Below are 19451 nucleotides of genomic sequence, written 5' to 3'. Positions count from 1 at the left end.
TTTTAACATTTGTAATTTAAACAATTTGTTAAAGAAAAACTTTGCTAAAGATGCACCTCTTACTTCTAATTTTTAATTCACATGCTGCTTTATAAAACATTTATGGAAAACACTGCCATGACTGTTATTGGCAATTTATATGAACTTAGAGTGGAATTTTAATACATGGTAAACTCTTATCAAGTCCGTTCCCAAGAGACCCGACCAGATTTTAGAACATGCCTATCTACAATGATCCAGTTTCTCCAATAATCCAGTTTCTCCAATTCTTACTCGATTTATCCCTTTTCTGACCTGTTGATTATTTTTATTCAATCAACGTGTGGTTCATTTGATCTCAGTTCTTCATTGGTCAAAATTTGATTATGACGTCAAATTTTCTTGCTTTCCTCTGAAATTCCTATTGCGACGTCATGAAAAAGGCGACCATGCCTGACGACGTCATGTAGAAAGAACACATCTTTTTGCAGGTCATTCGAAAGGAAGGAATAAGATTGTCGTGCATATTATCGTCTTAAAATCATTAGAGAAACAGATTCCACCACCAAATCTCGTGCAATACGGCATTTATCCACTCTCGACAGTTAAATTTTAAATATTTAACTGTCTCGAGTGGATAAATATCGTCTAGCACTCGATGCACTGGTAGCATCTATATTTCTCTAATTTTTTCACTGTTTTCACATTTCCCAACTGATTGTGAAAAAAATTGTTCTCCTCACTAGTGAAATGTCTGTTCTCGGCAAACGATTGGTAGAAATTTAATTATGACGTCAAATTTTCTTGGTTTCTTCTGATTTTTCTTCTGTGACGTTATGAAAACAGGCGACCATGCCTGATGACGTCACATATAAAGAACAAAACTTTCTGCAAATCTTTGGAAAAGGAAGGATAAAAATCATTAGAGAAACAGATTCCACCACTATAACTCGTGTATTACGATATTTCTCCACTCTCAGTTAAATCTTAACTATTTAAAAAGCTCGGCAAGCCTCATGCACACTTTAAATATCAAAATTTAACTGTCTCGAGTGGATAAATATCGTCTCACACTCGATGCAGTGGTAGAATCTTTATATACCCATCAGAAAAACACTGGAATTTTAATACATAGTAAACTTTACCAGGTCCGTACCAAAGAGACCAGACCAGATTTTAGAACATGCCTATCCACAATAATCCAGTTAACCCATCAGGTTGTTGTATCAGTTTTATATCAAACATCTTCTGAACAGTATCCAAAACAAAACAAATTTGTTTGTTGTGTAACCAAGATAAATGTTGCTACGACAACCAATATAAATATTGCTGTGGTTTTCTTTAAATTATCCTATGTCAGCTCGGTTGCTAGAGAGTGATAAACAAACAAAAGTATATGCAATTGCACATGTAAATTTCTTCCAAATTCACAAATGTAACATTTATGTTCATGCATTCGTGGTATAAGGACAGCCCTGTTTGTACTACAAACTTTTAATTTGAGATGTTTAGATCAAAACGTGAAATAAATCTTTTTTCATTGCTATTTTCCAACTGCTAAGGACATTCGTTATAGGCAGGTATATATATAGAAAACAAATTAACTCTATCATGTTTTGTTCAGACAGACTAGAATTGACTTTTTTGTTTGTTCCTGTTTTAAGCCACCTCAGCTCCCATTGCTTTATCAAGGTGGACAGTTTTTATTGAAGATCAAAGCCAGAGTAGTTGGGGAGAACCTCTCTGCTAACCCTACCTACCCAGTCAGTCTTCGCACTCAACCACAGGCCCACCAGCCCAGGCTTGTGAAAATGATGTTGGGCCTGTAAAAATCATCTCTACAGGCCAAAAGAATCTGACTAAAATTTTAGTAAAATTCAGCTTCGGACCTGTAGATTTAAAAGTTTATCGTGAAGACTGTACCATTATTTTTGGTCTGTTCTCTATATGTTTGTCATCTTTAACAAGCACTCTCAATATATCTTAACTACATAAAAATCTTTAAAAAAAAATCAAAATTATTTGCCTACCTTCAGACCCTATTGTTTGGTTAGAACTATTATTTTTTTAGGCCTAGGTAAAATAATTATATTTCAAAAATATTTTACATAAGACTATGTATACATGTACAGGGTAATGTTCTGAATCTAACAGTGCCTACATATATAAATCAAAAATGTCTATCAAATGTGTTAGGAAAGGCAGGAAAATTCAGAATAGGTAGGGAGGCAGGAAACAGAACTATATATTCGTTTGGCCTAATCTGTAATGTCCATAAAAATGTCCTGTTTCATCAGATAGATCATACATGCATGATGACATGTACCACTTTTCAATATACATTCTATATATCTGGTATTAAAAGCATGTTGGTGGAAATTAATGCAAAATGGTGATGTTTTGAAAGAATTTCTTTTATCTTTTTTTAAATCCTGAATTTCAAGGGAGAATTAGCAGATACAACATGTACAATATTAAGGTTTAAGCATAATAACTGTGGATAGAAAATGACAATAATGAACATGATGAAACTTGATTTCATTTTGTTTTTTGCACCTGAATATAGGATCAATCCTTTTTGTTTATTGGATATTTGACCTATGGACAGTAATTTTTGTATTTAACGAAAGTCACAACATATTTTATGAAATCTCAGCTTTATATGGAAAGTATTAATCATGTAAATTTGTAAAAAAAAAAAAGCTGAGCACTGTTCAATGACAAAATCCTCATGCCTTTCTACATAAATTTGCAAATAAAAAAGGTGGGATTCTGGAAAGTATTTGATAACCATAACTTTCACCAAAAAGCCTGTGATTGGTCTTTCAATTACTTCAGTTTATGTATGTCATATGAATGAAACAAATCACAGTTAACAACTATTTCAAAAAATATCATCATCATTAATGCTACTAAGCTGCAGCACTGTACTGCTCTTATAATCATCATGATCATTGGGATATTTTATGTGCATGGGTTTTGCTCATTGTTGAAAGCCGTACAGTGACCTATTGTTGTTAACTTCTGTGTCATTTAGTCTCTGGTGGAGATTGTCTCATGGGCAATCATACCACATCTTCTTACACTAAAGTTCTTATTTTTATAATATATGTATGGTTAGATGTTTGTTTGAGGGTTTTGTCATATGTATCCCACATAGTTTGCAGAACACTAGCTCTTTGGTACTTAGCTGTGGAATCATAGCTGTTATGGTGAATATATGGTCCTCAAAATACAAATAAAATTATCACATATGAGCTTGGTTGGGGAAGATAATCATCAATGGAAACTAAGTGATAAGAATATAAACTTTGTATTTCAAGATATTTGCAGTCATGGCCATATGGACTTGAATTGACTACAGGTCAGACTGTTAGCCTGTTGATTGTCTACGTTCATTATAAAAGAATAGTTTAAAAACACATGAAAAATATACCCCTAACTTCCAAGTTTTGGGAAGAAGGGGTTTACGTTTTATTTTGCATTAAAAAAAAACCATAGTTATACCCCTACTATCCAAGTCTGGGATTGTGGGGTACATACGTTTTATTTTAAAATGCATGTACAGTGTTCCCGCCTGCCCTAAATAGAAGGGCGGCCCGCCCTTGGTGCCCTTACCACCGCCCTTCTGCCCTCTAAAGTAAAAGAATGCACCCCTCTGCCTTTTCAAAAAGATAAAATTTTCAATTTTCATGCCTACCGGCATTTCCGGTAAAATTGTTACCTGATTATGTAACACTAATTAACTGACAATGGGATTAACTTAAATACCTAGTGCTTTGGCAGTTTTATCACCTTTGTTAATGATTGTTTACTGCTAATTAGTGGATTTAAGATAATTGAACAAATACTAGATATTTAATACAGAATGAAATGTCCACATGTTATCCATTTGTAATGTTTATGTACAGCATGTACACCTGAAAAAATTTATCTCAGTAGGCATAACATAAAAAATAAAATCTTAATCAATTTTAAAGGCATATATAGTTTTGACTTAATTGGTAAAAAATGTTTTGTTTCATAACCATGAGTATGAAATTTAAAGAGGAATCAAAGAAATTTGTACTTTGAACATAACAAGATTCACTTCCTGTTTTTAATACTTCTTGTATTTTATAATCCTCCTGACATAGGAGCACTCAACAAGTTATTTTTAACAATGATGGAGAAAAAAGTAACTGTTTATACCTTTTGCAATATATAATTGCATCAATATAAAATATGATTATCTCCTGTCTCACCTGTTATATTTATAAAACTCCTTACTGAGGAGCACTTTGGTGTGCACTTAAAAATAATTTTTTGTAACAATTCAAATGATAATAAATAACTCTCAATAACATATATACTATATGTTTGAACAAGTAATTTAAATGTAGATGATTTAATTACATTCAACATTCAATTTTGCATGTATAACTCCATCTTTCAAAACTACTTGTTTATTTTGGTATAAGTTATAAAACATTGAAATTTCTGATGATTATTTTCCATACCAAATGTACAAGTTTGTTTAGATTAACATCAAAATGTTATGCTTTGCTTCATGGTTTGATAATTTGATGGAAAAAAATTCTTACTGGAACCAACATCAAGAAAACATTAATTTCTGAATATTGTTTAAATACAACTAATGTTCTCCAGCTGAGCCTAGCAATATTCAAGGTAATTTAATACACTGTCCAACATTGCCCTTGAAATCTGGGTTATAACGATAAAGTGCCCTTTCAGACAACTAGCACCCTTCTGCCCTGAGATTCAAGCTGGAACACTGATGTAGATTATTAACGGGCTACATACATGTACATGTAGATCTGACCTGTAATCATGGCACAAACATTCAGGTACAACATGTACAAAAATGTGACAACATTTTTCCCAAAGAAACAATCTGAATAAAAGTTAATACATGTACAAATGTAGAATCCATTTTTGAAGGCAATTATCTTTGTATTCAGTTCTAACATGTCTAATATGAACTATATAAAAATAAGGAGATGTGGTATGCATGCCAATGAGATAACTATCCATCAAAGTTCAAATGAAGTGAATGTAAGCAATTATAGGCAACCGTACGGCCTTCAACAATGAGAAAAACCCATACCCTATAGTCGGCTATAAAAGGCCCTGACATGAAAAATATGAAACATGATCTAATTAAATTATTAAGGAAACAAACGGCATAATTTGTAACAAGTTCATACAAGGGAAAATTTTGTCATTTATATGAATGTTTGGGCCATGAAAGCTATTATAATGAAATACAAAATTATATTTTTAATTACTGAAGTGATAACCGATTTTGGGTACCCATAAATGGGGATAGTACCCATTAAAATAGTCCTATGTTATATATGCCTTCACATTATCTTTTCATTATCAAATGTTTTTATACTGATACATGCTGATATTTTCATTTTTTTGTTTAAAATAAAAAATAGAAAATAAAAGCTAACAAACATGACAAATAGATAAAAAGAGTAAAAATTCGTAAGGGTTCCGCGGAACCCAGTGTCTCGCCTACTTTTGGTGTTAATCGCAGGCTCAACAAAATTGAGGAAAAAAATTAATAAAAATATTCCTCTCTATACTATCTTTTGATTGTAAGTAGCTTCTGTCCAAGTTTGGTAAAAATCCAGGATAATTTATGAATCTAATAAATGTTTTAAAAACTTAAACTGCAGAATGTATGTAATGTTGACTGGAAGAAAAACTAAGTCCATTTATAAGTAAAATATGGAAAAAATGGAACAAAATTTTATCAGAATTTCCTTCTAGATACTATCTTATGATCATAAACAAGCTTCTTTCCAAGTTTGGTAGAAATCCAGGATAGTTTAAGAAAGTTATTAAAATTTCAAAAACTTTAACCACAGAGTGAATGTAATGTTTCCTGGCAGAAAAACTAAGTCCACTTATAAGTAAAATACGGAAAAAATAGAATTTTTTTTTAACAAAATTTACTTCTGGATACTATCTTATGATCATAAACAAGCTTCTTTCCAAGTTTGGTAGAAATCCAGGATAGTTTAAGAAAGTTATTAAAATTTCAAAAACTTTAACCACAGAGTGAATGTAATGTTTCCTGGCAGAAAAACTAAGTCCACTTATAAGTAAAATACGGAAAAAGGAATTTTTTTTTTACAAAATTTACTTTTGAATATAATCTTATGATCATAAACAAGCTTCTGTCCAAGTTTGGTAGAAATCCAGGATAGTTTAAGAAAGTTATTAAAATTTCAAAAACTTTAACCACAGAGTGAATGTAATGTTTCCTGGCAGAAAAACTAAGTCCACTTATAAGTAAAATACGGAAAAAATGAAATTTTTTTTTTACAAAATTTACTTTTGAATATAATCTTATGATCATAAACAAGCTTCTGTCCAAGTTTGGTAGAAATCCAGGATAGTTTAAGAAAGTTATTAAAATTTCAAAAACTTTAACCACAGAGTCGCCGACGGAATGTAGGATCGCTATGTCTCGCTTTTCCAAAAAGGAAAGAAACAGAAAGAGAAAATAATGCCCCCTAGGTCATATATAATATTAATATAGGACTACTATTTATGAGGATCTTCCCCTATCTATTATAATTAAAAATAACAATCTTGTGCCGCTATGCAGTAGTTTTGATTTCACACAGAACAATTGAGTATCTTATGGACAACCAGAGCTTTAGTACAGAGGAAATGGTTTATTGTCAGAAACATGTATTTGGGCCACAGTGCGATCTGTCTCCCTCTGGGGCATGATATAAATCTTAAAAATTGACATTTCAATAATTTGTTTGGAAAGTTACTGAGATCCGTATTAATCGTGGAATACTTTCTGTAACTTTTGATTTCTTGATCGACTAAGACTTTCATTAAAATGTGTGGGAGATAAATAGGTCGAGATCTCTCGCCGATATGAAAGGTTTCACCACCAAGGACCACGTTGAGATCGTTTTAGTTTATAAGCTGGCATGTGCTCTCAACGAATAATTTGCAAGTTACGTATTCATTTAAAACTGAAAGTTTTACTTACTATCTGCTTAACTCAATCAAATTCAAGTTTTAAAAAGCATACTTGTCAAAGTTCTCACTGATTGCCTCCATGTTCGTGACGTCATCAATCATTGCACTCTACTTTACTAGTAATACACATGTTTTTCAACAGGTGTCGCGACCGAATACACATCTTTTTTACAGGTAAATTGGCGGGAATGTATGTTCTGTTTAAAATCACCGACCAGTCATCTTTTACGTTTTTAATAGTTAATCATGATTAAAAAGTTATTTGTTTTAAAATGGATATTTCGTGAAAAATTGAAAAAAAATATTCTTTAAACTTCTTGATTTTTGTGGTAATTTTCCTCTATTTGGTGTTTGGGTACAGTACTGAGTCTAGGTACAGTAATTATGTTCGGAATTCGTACTATGCATGCTTTTTAAATGGAAACTGTGACGTCATATTACATTCTTAATAGTACGAAAACCCATAATACGAGGATGCAACGTTTATAAATACAGGATTTCATATATTTTTTTCATAATTTCAGTTATCTTTAATTTTATAGATCATTTTCCCCTATTCTCTTTTCTTTATTTTCTTGGCCCATTTTTCTGCATTCCGTGTATAAATTTTGCCCATTTTTCTGTACCAGTACGGCGGCCCATTATTCTGTATTCTGTAAACCCCATCCAGACTCTGATATACCCACGGGGGGGTTCGATATTTTTTTAGTAGGGGTTTGCCATTTTTGCCTCAAACACGTACACATTTTTATATAACATTCACTGAAATTCAGTACCTATAGTTATATAAATATCTAAGAAAGAATGACCCATTCTTATATAAAATATTTAAAATATGACCCATGCTTATATAAGCACTAAATCTATATCATCAATCATAATTCATAAATATACAGCTACCCTAAAAAAGCTTTTATATATTATGAATTGACATCCGGGGTTCATTTGGGAACTTATTTGAAAGATGAACTTTCAAATGAATTGATTTAATTTAGTATAATAATTGACCATTATTAATGTAAGATTCTCAATAGCATATTTATATATGCTATTATGTAGTCGTAGATCATACCCCAAATCAATATACAGTCATCAAACGTAAATGCATTTTGATATAGGATGTCATTAAAAAGGAGGGTCATTTTTATATAAAATCTCGCAAAATTATGACCCATATTTTTGGCACATCCCCGTATAACCCATAATAGGAAATAACCCCCCCTCGTGGATATACTAAGGACCTTCATTTTTACGTTAGCTATAAATCATTGTCCATACTTTTCAAATATATAAAAAAAGACATTGTTATATGGATAGTAAAATAATGGATTTTATCAGAGTGTATAAATTCACACAAAACAAAGATTTGGTTTGCAAGTTTGGCTGTACCTGTAAAAAAACTTATTTAAGACGGAATAGCACATTCTTAATTTTACGGTGATGTTGTTTACCGAGGCCGGAAATTTATATACGATCCGGGTAAACTTATCAATCTTATCCTTTAAATAAACTTATTCTAAAAGGTTACCAATTCAACACTGTTTTAGATCTTTGAATATTGCTTTTATTGGTATAAATATTGATTTTGTTATCAGTAAATTAAAATCATACTAAACAGTTTTGTTATGTACACATATGCACTTTAACGATAGTACAGTCTGTCGATACCTTTATTTTGGCATTTCACAAGGTCATGTTTTTCTCTGACTGTTAATGACGTCTTTACACTAAATCCATTGGATGTTGGATGTGTACTGATTGGTATTTAGTCTTAGGTACATATTTTTTGTTATAAGTCGTTATTGGCTTTGAACAAGTTGTCAGTAACTGCGAGTACTCTCAGATCTGTACTTCGTGTCCTTTTTGTTGTTAGGGATGAGGGATGGATAAATACCATGCCACGTCCGGTCTGTGTTTATGTTTGATGTTTTTCTTCTTTGTATTGATCTGATGAGTTAAGCCTTTTTCAACTGATTTTTATAGTTTGTTCTTATGTTGTGCTATTATACTTGTTCTTGTACTATTGTTCTTGTCACAGTTTATGACCAAACTCAGTAAAGACCCGTCTAAATTGCATTTAATAGATATCTTGGCATTGCATAAGATCATGTTTTCACTGACTGTTACTGACGCCTTTTCACTAGATCCATTGGATGTTGGATGTGTACTGATTAATATTTAATATTAAATGCATGATTGTTTTATTAGTTGTTTTTGTATTTGAACTAGCTGTACTCTCAGATCTGTACTTATTGTGTTCTGGGGATGTATAAATACCCTACCACGTCCGGTATAAGTTCTTGTTAGAGGTTTTTCTGCTGTGTATCAATCTGATGAGTTAAGTCCTTTTCAACTGATTTTTATAGTTTGTTCTTATGTTGTTCTGTTACACCACTGTCCCAGGTTAGGGGGAGGGTTGAGCGCTCACAAGCATGTTTAACCCCGCCACATTCTTTATGTAAAATTGAGAATGGAAATGGGGAATATGTCAAAGAGACAACAACCCGACATAAGAGCAGATAACAACCGAAGGCCACCAATGGGTCTTCAACGCAGCGAGAAAATCCCGCATCCGGAGGTAGTCCTCAGCTGGCCCCTAAATAAAATTGTGTACTGGTTCAGTGAAAATGGACGTCACACTAAACTCCAAAACATATAAAGGAACTGAAATAAAAAAAAACCATACAAGACTAACAAAGGCCAGAGGCTCCTGACTTGGGACAGGCGCAAAAATGCGACGGGATTAAACATGTTTTGTAAGATCTCAACCCTCCCCCTATACCTCTAGCCAATGTAGAATAAAGAAACATATAGCAATACGCACAGTAAAACTCAGTTTAAAAGAAGTCCGAGTCTGATGTCAGAATAGGTAACAAAAGAAACTAAGCAAAATGACAATGATACATAAATTAACAAAGGACTACTCGCAGTTACTGACATGCCAGCTCCAGACCTCAATTAAATTAACTGATTGAAAGATTATGTCTTCATCATATGAAAATCAGGTACAGTCCCTCCCGTTAGGGGTTTAGTATCATACCATCATAAAATTTATGAGAAGAACATAACACGTATCATGCCAACAACTGGTTTTAGAATAAATGCATGTGTTTATTTCCGATGCAAAGACCCCATGAGTGAATCAATATTAATACCAAAATATGCAATCCTTAATGACTTGACAACAGTATCGTAACTATATCCTTTCCGAATAAGTCTGTTTAAAGGTTTGGTTATCTTTTGAGGTGAATGCCGACATTTTTGTGCTTTGTATAGAATATTACCATAAAATATTGGATGTGAATTACCTGAACGTATAAGATGTCTGCATGTTGATTTGTATCTACGAATGATGTCCTTGTACCGATGATAAATTTTAGTAAATGTTTTGACTAGTTTGTGATATCGAAAACCCTGGTGTAATAATTTGTCAGTAAACAGAAATTTCTTTCGGTGAAATCAAATACGTTGTTACATACACGAGCGAATCGAACAAGTTGAGATATATAAACACCATAAGATGGTGACAAGGGAACGTCACCATCTAAAAATGGATAATTAACAATAGGAAATGAAAAATCATCTCTTTTATCATAAATGTTGGTATTAAGCTTCCCGTTGAAGATATAGATATCAAGATCCAGGAAAGGGCAGTGTTCATTGTTAGTATTAGCTTTATTTAAAGTCAGTTCGGCAGGATAAATCTCTTTAGTGTACATACTGAAGTCGTCATTATTGAGAGCCAATATATCATCTATTCATAAAATATCTAAAAGTGTTATTAAATTTTTGAATCTGTCCCAAGTCAGGAGCCTGTAGTTCAGTGGTTGTCTGTCATATTTGTTTTTCGTTAATTTTTTTGTTATAAATTAGGCCGTTAGTTTTCTCAGTTGAATTGTTTCATATTTTTCATGTCGGGTCCTTTTATAGCCGACTATAAAGTATGGGTTTTTCTCATTGTTGAAGGCCGTACGGTTGCCTATAATTTCTAACATATACTTTATTTCAACTTTGGTGGATAGTTGCCTCATGGGCAAGCATACCTCATCACCTTATTTTTATTTTGTATGTGGTATAAAGATAGAAAATTGAATATTCAGTGCAATTAAACATTGAAAAAAATATCCAAACCCTGTATATACCCAAGCGCCTGCACGTGTATACCATATGTATGTATGGTATAATTTTCACAATATTATACATGATAGTTTTGTTATATCTGGACTTCGAGAAAAAAACAGAGAAAGAAGGAAGCAATCCTGTGGGAGTTTTCCGCGATCGAACTTTTAGGCATAGCAACAACAAAGGTGATGCGGGGCTTCTAAGCTAATCTGACCGCTTTGCACCAGCTGATGTAAATGAATGACTAGGGTAGGAATGGAACACACGTACGCAAACTCCGTTCACCTATATACAAAAATGAACAAATGTCTGCTCCCAGAACTTCGCCATGTGAGGTTAAGGCTGGGGGTTTCAACAAAGCTATGGTATAATTAACGAAACACCGAAAAACTATCCAAGAGATATGAAATATCTATAACTTTTTTCGGTTATTGAGATTTATACTCCGGTTGCATTTCCATATGCTCCATTGTACCGCTATAGATTAAATATAACTTGTGCACTCCATCATTCTCTCTATTCTTTAATTTTACCCCGTCATTCTCTATTCTGTAAATCCCATAATAGTCAAAAGTTAAGTACAAAGGTATTGATTTAAACAATGTGTAGATCCTACTGCTATACCTGTGTTATGATAGTTGTCTCAGGCGGCGATGTCACTTTTTTTTTTTTTTTTATCAAAGTTGAGACTTCAATGCAATTATTGTATCGATCCTACATATAATATTTTTCGCTCCATTTAAGGAGTATCTGACTGATGATAAGAATATATGAGATAAAGAAGATAAAGAATTTTTGACAATAATTTGTCAATTAAGAGAGGTTTTGATTGAAAAAAAAAAAAATATTAAGTTAGATTATCTTTGTATAGAGTTATAGACATATGTGATCATATATGCATTTACATTATTTACATCTAATAAATAGAGATGTGGTGTCCAGTAAAGGACCCAGAGTAACAAACAATGGGTTATATTATATATTTTTATTATTACAAATTACTTATTTCATTTACTTTGATATTAGATATTAATAAATCAATTTAATCAAGACAAATAATGTTATACTTTGTTTAACCTATCTTTATTTTACTTTTATATTATGTTTAAAAATTATATTGTAATTATTCTACTCATTTTGGGCGCCGTGATTGGCAAATAAAGTATTTGTTTGTGTGTTTGTTTGTTATATAAATTATTTGTTGATACATACCAGAGAAATATACATATATAAGAGGGTCTGAATGAGGATGTCTTCTGTATATAGATATTCTTTAATTTTAAGGCAATTTTACTCTACTCTCTTTATCATTTATGAGTACTGATATGAATATTGACATGATTTATAACAAACCTTTCTAAAATTGTTTACCTGCAAGGGGAAATCGGGACCAGAAATATGGTCACTAAGGTCCTGTTCCGACCGGCAGTAAAATCTTTGTCCGTTTAGACTTTGCAAGTGTGCGGGATGTATAAATACGCAAACACTTCTGGTCGTAAGGGGAACGTTAAGCAGGATCTGCTTACCCTTCCGGAGCACCTGAGATGGAGGGGTTCGTGTTGCTTAGTCTTTAGTTTTCCATGTTGTGTCTTCTGTGCTATTATTTGTCTGTTTGTCTTTTTATTTTTAGCCATGGCGTTGTCAATTTATTTTCAATCTATGAGTTTGACTGTCCCTCTGGTATCTTTTGTCCCTCTTTTTTAAATCCGATGCCTCTTGTAGAGATATCTGCGCGTTAAAGAACTTTTGCAACACCTATTGAGGGTAGGAAAGAGAGCCTTTTAACAACACTTTGGTGATCCTTAGGTGTCCTGTTGCTAGACTAAGTTTTGTACTAATGTGTACGCCAGACGCGCGTTTCATCTACAAAGACTCAGCAGTAACGCTGGAATCAACAAATTTAAAAGGCCAAAATATAAAGTACGAAATTGAAGAGCATTGAGGATTCAAAATTCAAAAAAGACTTTGCCAAATACAGCTAAGGTAATCCATTCCTGGGGTAAGTGTTTGCCCCTGTCCATCAAACCCTCATATTCAGTGGCAGTCCAGATTTCTCGCCCTTCAATCCGGTCCGCCTACCTTGCAGAAGTTATATATACATATTGTGTTAACTGTTAACGGTTTCTTTTCCTTAATATGTATGAAATAGTTGCCACTGGACAATAAGCAATCAACAATTAACCAATCAATCTTAAATGTCATCAATACCCTCATAAAATGCTTTTTGTTTTGTTGTCACTCTGAGACTTTTTTGTCTTGTGAAAGATCGAAGTGCAGTTTAAAATAAAAAAAAAAAACTTTTCAGTTTTTAATGAATACTACAAAATCTCACTACTTTTTAAGTCTCGTAAAAATGTGGCATGATTGCCATGATACAACTACAAAGGGGGGGGGGGGGGGGGGGTATCCAGAAAAGACAAAATGACGATGATGTAAGCAACTACATGTACATGTATAGGTCACCGTACATCCTTTGGTAATGACCAAAAACCCGTATATTAAGCTATAAAGGCCTCCGGTGTAACAGCATCAAACAACAGTCAACCGAATTGTTACAGACACATTCTTAAAGAATATAATGTTGTTCAATTTGTTTTTTAGAACCCAACCTCTCTCCCCTTTTGACTTGGGACAATGGTGTTAAAGAAACGACGTAACAGCTTGTAGACATCATTGGAATAAAAGGATGTTTGAGGTAAACTTCACGAGACAGCAACATAACCACTTGTGATTGACAAGGTTTATTAAAACATGTAAAACAAGTTGTTAATTGTACTGAGCAAAACAATAACTGCGAACAAAATAGTCCATAAACCTTATATAGACAGGTAAATCGTGTAACAGTACACGACATCCAAACTATATCATGTAAAAAAATATGACGTGAGTGTCTGGAAGCATGGTACATACAGAATAAGGGATAATAGACCAAAAATATATAGAACATGTACAGATAAAGAGGTCAAAAATATAAAGAATAGACTATTGAATAATTGAAAAAAAAAGAAAGAAAAATGACATGTATATCTTAAATCATTGCTCTTTGACAATTAATTGACGATATAAAAAATGAAAACAACACGTGAAAAATTTCATGCGTCCGAAGCGCTAGCTTTGCTGGATTTACCTTCATCAGGAACGCTCAAAGCCGAATATTTGAAAGCCAAGGATGTATTAGAATCGAAACAGTTGAAGTGCTAATATGACTATAAAGGACCTAAAAATAACCAAATCCATCTAAGGTCAACTTTGTCTCAGGCAATTGAAACTGTTTCTTTATAATTTAAAATTTTATAAACGAACAATAGTGCCAGTTTTTATAGTATTTTCACTAAAATTCTTAAAGACGATCTTTTTTTTATTTTGAAATTCGTTCTTTATGTATGGTAATTATAATTTGTTATTAGCATTCCTGAATCGAGCTTTAAATATTTGATTTACTGCACTTTAAAAATTGTGCTTAGAGCCTAAACAATTTCCTAAACATGTTTAAGTCTAGACATATATATATGGTTATGACTTCTATTGTAAGTACAAATTGTGTATATATTATCAAAATATAACTGTTATATACTTATGGTTTAAAACATTTACTAGGAACAAAGGTTTGAAAAAAAATATGAACTGATCACGTGATTTTCAAAATGGACAACCCCCCCCCCCCCCTTTTTTTTTACAAACCTCAAATGTGCTCTGTCCAATAACATAAATTGGATAATGAAAGCAATAGTTTTCGTTTTATTTAAGTAAGTTAGCATTCTTTATTTATTTCTCAAATTAATTAGTGTAGTTTTAATAATATTTCAGTAAATAATTTCAGACAGATAGAGACATTACTTTTAGTTTGAATTTAGCTGGTGAACCAACAAATTACAGCACAATAGCCAAAGCAATACAAAAAAATGCAGGGTAAGTTATTCTATATATTTTTTAGATACATGTAGTGCATTTTTTAATGTGTTATGTCTTTTGCAAAGGGAAGCTGTATTCTTTATCTTTTTCGTTCTTGATAATTTAAGACACACTTTTAGCTTCATATATTGATCACAGCCTATGAATTCTGCTGTTTGGCAGAACAAAGAAAAGGTAAGTAGATACATATGTAGACCAAACAATTTTATTATTTCACAAAAACTGTGTTGGGAAATGTCCAGGACTTGAACACTGATTACTGAAAAGTGCCTATTTTAATATGTAGAATAGGCATGAATTTAAGGATAAAGGTGGGGCAGCAGGAAATATATGGCAATATTTATTTACACACACAATAACGCTTTATGTCTTTTATACATTAAATGGATATGGTATGAAACAGAATGCATTGGTACAATTATTTAAGTGATGCATTTTCTATTTCAGTTTAGAAACTTAAACATGAGAAGACAGAAAGACACCTGAAAGATTATAGTGGAAACTAAAGAAAATTGAAAAACAACTGCCACGGAATTGTGGAAGGATTGAAGATGGATTTAAGCCAGGACATTGATAACATCATTTTGAGACTCATCTTTCATTATAACGTATGGCAGTTATCCTATCCTAAGCAGTATCAAATTCTAGAACTTTTCAACAGTACATTTTATAGAACATTATATGAATGCCATTTATGTAAATTGTAAAAAAGTAGAAGACATTACTATGAAGAATAACAAGATACATATATCAGATGTTTTTGTTTTTTAAGTTGATGAATAAAATGTAAAGAAATCAAAATTGCTTATCTTATATTTTTTGTAATCTTTTTAAGTATGATTATTTAACATGATAGTTTACATTTATTGCATATACACGTTGTCTTGCATTGATGTAATGTGATGAAAGAAATATTGTATCATGCATGGAAATACGAGGGAAAATAATGCATGTCAGGCAATTTTCAAAGAGATAGAAGAATCCTACACAAATGTTTTAAAATCTTAAGTTTCAACAAAATTAAAATGAACTTAAAGTAAAACTCAAAGAGGAGAATCCAGTGCCACCAGTGCTTTTACAGCAAAAGCTACAGTACAAATTTATGGAAACTATATGAATATATACATGATTTGCATTGAAAAAAGGCATGTATTGAATAATTTACATGTTTAAATTCTAAACACATTTAACCTAAACATGTCATCAGACTAAACACTTGAAGAACAAACACGCGTTTAGACTCTAAGCACTTCCCTAAACATGTTTAGATATTAAGCATGTTTAGCCCCTAAACATGTAACCAATTCGTTAACATGAAATGTGCTTAGGAAAGTGTTTAGGCCCTAAACACAATTTTTACAGTGTGACATTGATCATAAAGGGGATTTCGAAAAAAGAATATCACTCTTTAAATAAAGCAGGTTCACTTAAATGAGGATGTTAATATTCAATATGAATAAAACCGAGTGAAAGGGAAACCATTCAAATGCAGATCTAGAACCAATGTAAAAGTTCTGTATATTTTAACAGTGAATTTCAAACGAGTCACTTTTTATTTTTCAGTCGGCATTTTTCAGAAATGCTTTTTGACATAAAGATACATTTATCATATGGAAAATCTTTCATTAACGTAAGAGAATGTGTTGCTATGATTGCCAGTGAGACAACTCTCCACTTAGGACTAAGTGACGAAGAAGTTAACAACTATTATATAGGTCACTGTACGGCCTTCAACAATGACGATGAGCAAATCAAATACTGCATTGCAAACTATAAAAGACCCCGAAATGACAAAATGAGGAAAAATTATCAAACAAGAAAACTAACGGCCTGATTTATGCACAAACAAAATAAACAAAAAACAAATATGATATACAGCAACAAACAACAACCACTGAATTCCAAGCTCCTAACGGGATTTGTTTACTTCGAACAGTTGCATTGAAGTACAATGGATACATTAATACACGAACCAAACATCAAAATTATACAATACACGCAATATTTTTTTGTTAAAATCCTATAAAGGTCCACCAAGGAGGGCCTGGATGGGATTTACAAATAGAGAATAATGGCCAAAAAATAATGACTAGAGAAAATCACGAGAAAAAAATTAAAGAAGATGACAATAATGTGCAAAAGTGTAAAGAATAACTGTGGAAATTGAAAGAAAGATGTACAGAATAAAGAAAAGAAATCATATATATAATGTTGCACATCATGTTTGTGGTATACCATCTTTTCCGCAAATTTATTGTTTTCTGTTTGGTATTAGATTAATATTAAGATCCTTTGTTACATCTTGTGATCAATTTATTTGGCAATCGCCAATGGCAGTCAGCAGGGTTTAAGAACATCCGTTGTTCGACCTGTTAGTCAAATGCGTTTTGTTAAAATATAGTTTTTCACTTTTTTTTGGTCTTTTGGAAAATGTTGTTTGTGCTGTATTTCGACCCCTCTACCAGGAAATTTGTTTTACATGCACACGTATAAAAATTGCGGTTTTTATCCAACGCAATCATAGGTTTGAACGTTGTTTTCAATTTAGACTTGTAAATAATTGTTATAGATACCTTCAACAGTAAAATCATTTTCATGAGAATTTTACAGTAATACACGTTTTGTTTTAATAAAGAGAGATGCCCCAAAAAATTAAAGAATACATAAACGAATAACCCCTCATCCGGACCCTCATTTTGTGCATCATTACACATATGACAGTGGTTCAATTATTGAACATTACAGTATACATACTGTCTCTGATATGAAGATCGAAAGAGAGAGAGAAAACACTCTAAAGTTGTGATAAAAAGCTTTGGTTATCTCTCTTTGAACAATTACATTTAAGAATAGGACGAACGATTCATAATGAACAGACAAAGAAGTAGGACCACTTTATCCTGAATTTCTATTTTTCCAAAGCCTCTTTTTGGTTCAGTTTTGCGATAATTAAGCAACATTTGCCAAAGCAATAACAGTTGTCAAAGCTGGTGTTTAAAGACCACAATTACGTATTGAAAAAAAAAGTTGAACATGTAATAGATATTCGTAAAAGCCAAAATGTTGTTATCTTGAATATAAAGGTAGACACATGAAGTTGTCACATTGTAAATTTAAGTTAAGTTAAGAGCTTTAGGAAAGACCCACGTACGAAATAAATTCGAGGGATATTCGCCCTACATGTACCTCTAAGCTGGCAAGACATTCTTACTACGGCATTACCTTCATAGCTTTTATTAGAGTATATACATTGAGCAGGATCTGCTTACCCTTCCGGAGCACCTGAAATCACCCCCAGTTTTTGGTGGGGTTCGTGTTGCTTAGTCTTTAGTTTTCTATGTTGTGTCATCTGTACTATTATTTGTCTGTTTGTCTTTTTATTTTTGGCCATGACGATGTCAGTTTGTTTTCGATCTATGAGTTTGACTGTCCCTCTGGTATCTTTCGTCCCTCTTTTTTAAGTGCCATTTTCAAAAGTACTTCAACAGCTGACCCTGGGTTTCCAGTTTGTGCGATCATGTTGCCCCAAACTTGAATTTTAATCCACTCTCAGCTAGGTTCTTAAACAGTGTTTTGTCATTAAATATAGAATTCTTTTATACAGATCTGTTACAATTTACAGTGAGGTACAATCTATCACAGTATGAAGAGAATTTATCTGAGCCTTTTTTCGGAAGACTTTCTTCGCTGACAAGACAACAATACATCAAAAGAGCTAACACGAATAGTTGAATTAGCCACTCAGTACAACACGTCAACCACCAAAACCCGACTTATAGAAAAGCAGACTTTCAAACAAAAACGAACAACAACGAACAACACATGACCCATATAGTCATCTGTAACCACTGAAGTTATTTGAATGTCGAGGTTTTTTTCTATACTAATTGCTGAAAAAAACACGTTATAATATTGTTTGATAAATGGTGTTAAAATAAAATAACAAACCGGCCGAACAAACAAGCAAACAAAATAAATTACACTCACAAAAAATTCGAACAAAACAAACGTAAAATAGACGACTGTCGAATTTGTGCACTTTCCCGTAACATTTCTATGTCACAATGCTTATGTTATTACGTTACAGTATATAGGAACCGATTATTCGATGACCTCAGGTCAACCGGTGTAACTCATTTATAAAAAAAGGAGATTGGTGTATACATCAATACTGACACTAGTAAGAAATTGAATGTGTTATTCCGAATGGTACACTGTCCACACTTTTCCTAATTTCATAAAACACATTTTTCTTATTTTTCTGTTATATCAAATGTCAACTCACCGTTTCAGTGTCTAATGCATTCTGGGAATTTTTTCAAAAGCGTACACCAAAACATTGTGATTTGTCAAAATGTCCTAAACAGAGAAATTCAACCAATGTTCAATTTGGGAACTAATTGAACTATCCATACACATTT

The 19451-nt window shown here is 32.4% G+C and overlaps 1 protein-coding gene across 3 annotated transcripts in view; it reads right to left on the bottom strand.

The window, feature by feature from the left end:
• LOC127718970 (mitogen-activated protein kinase kinase kinase 2-like) overlaps positions 1 to 7129 on the bottom strand; it is a 67347-nt gene extending 60218 nt beyond the window's left edge. For 2 of the 3 annotated variants that reach the window (XM_052225043.1, XM_052225045.1), the window contains exon 1: positions 7007 to 7129. The gene's annotated coding sequence lies outside the window, so the exon portion shown is untranslated. The remainder of the gene's footprint in view (positions 1 to 7006) is intronic. The other variant, XM_052225044.1, reaches the window with a different exon arrangement.
• Between the last annotated feature and the right edge of the window lie 12322 nt (positions 7130 to 19451).

Source organism: Mytilus californianus, unplaced genomic scaffold, assembly GCF_021869535.1.
Source record: "Mytilus californianus isolate M0D057914Y unplaced genomic scaffold, xbMytCali1.0.p SCAF_10, whole genome shotgun sequence".
NCBI lineage: Eukaryota > Metazoa > Mollusca > Bivalvia > Mytilida > Mytilidae > Mytilus > Mytilus californianus.
The sequence above is the reverse complement of the archived record's forward strand: the minus strand, read 5'-3'. Positions and strand labels throughout refer to the sequence as shown.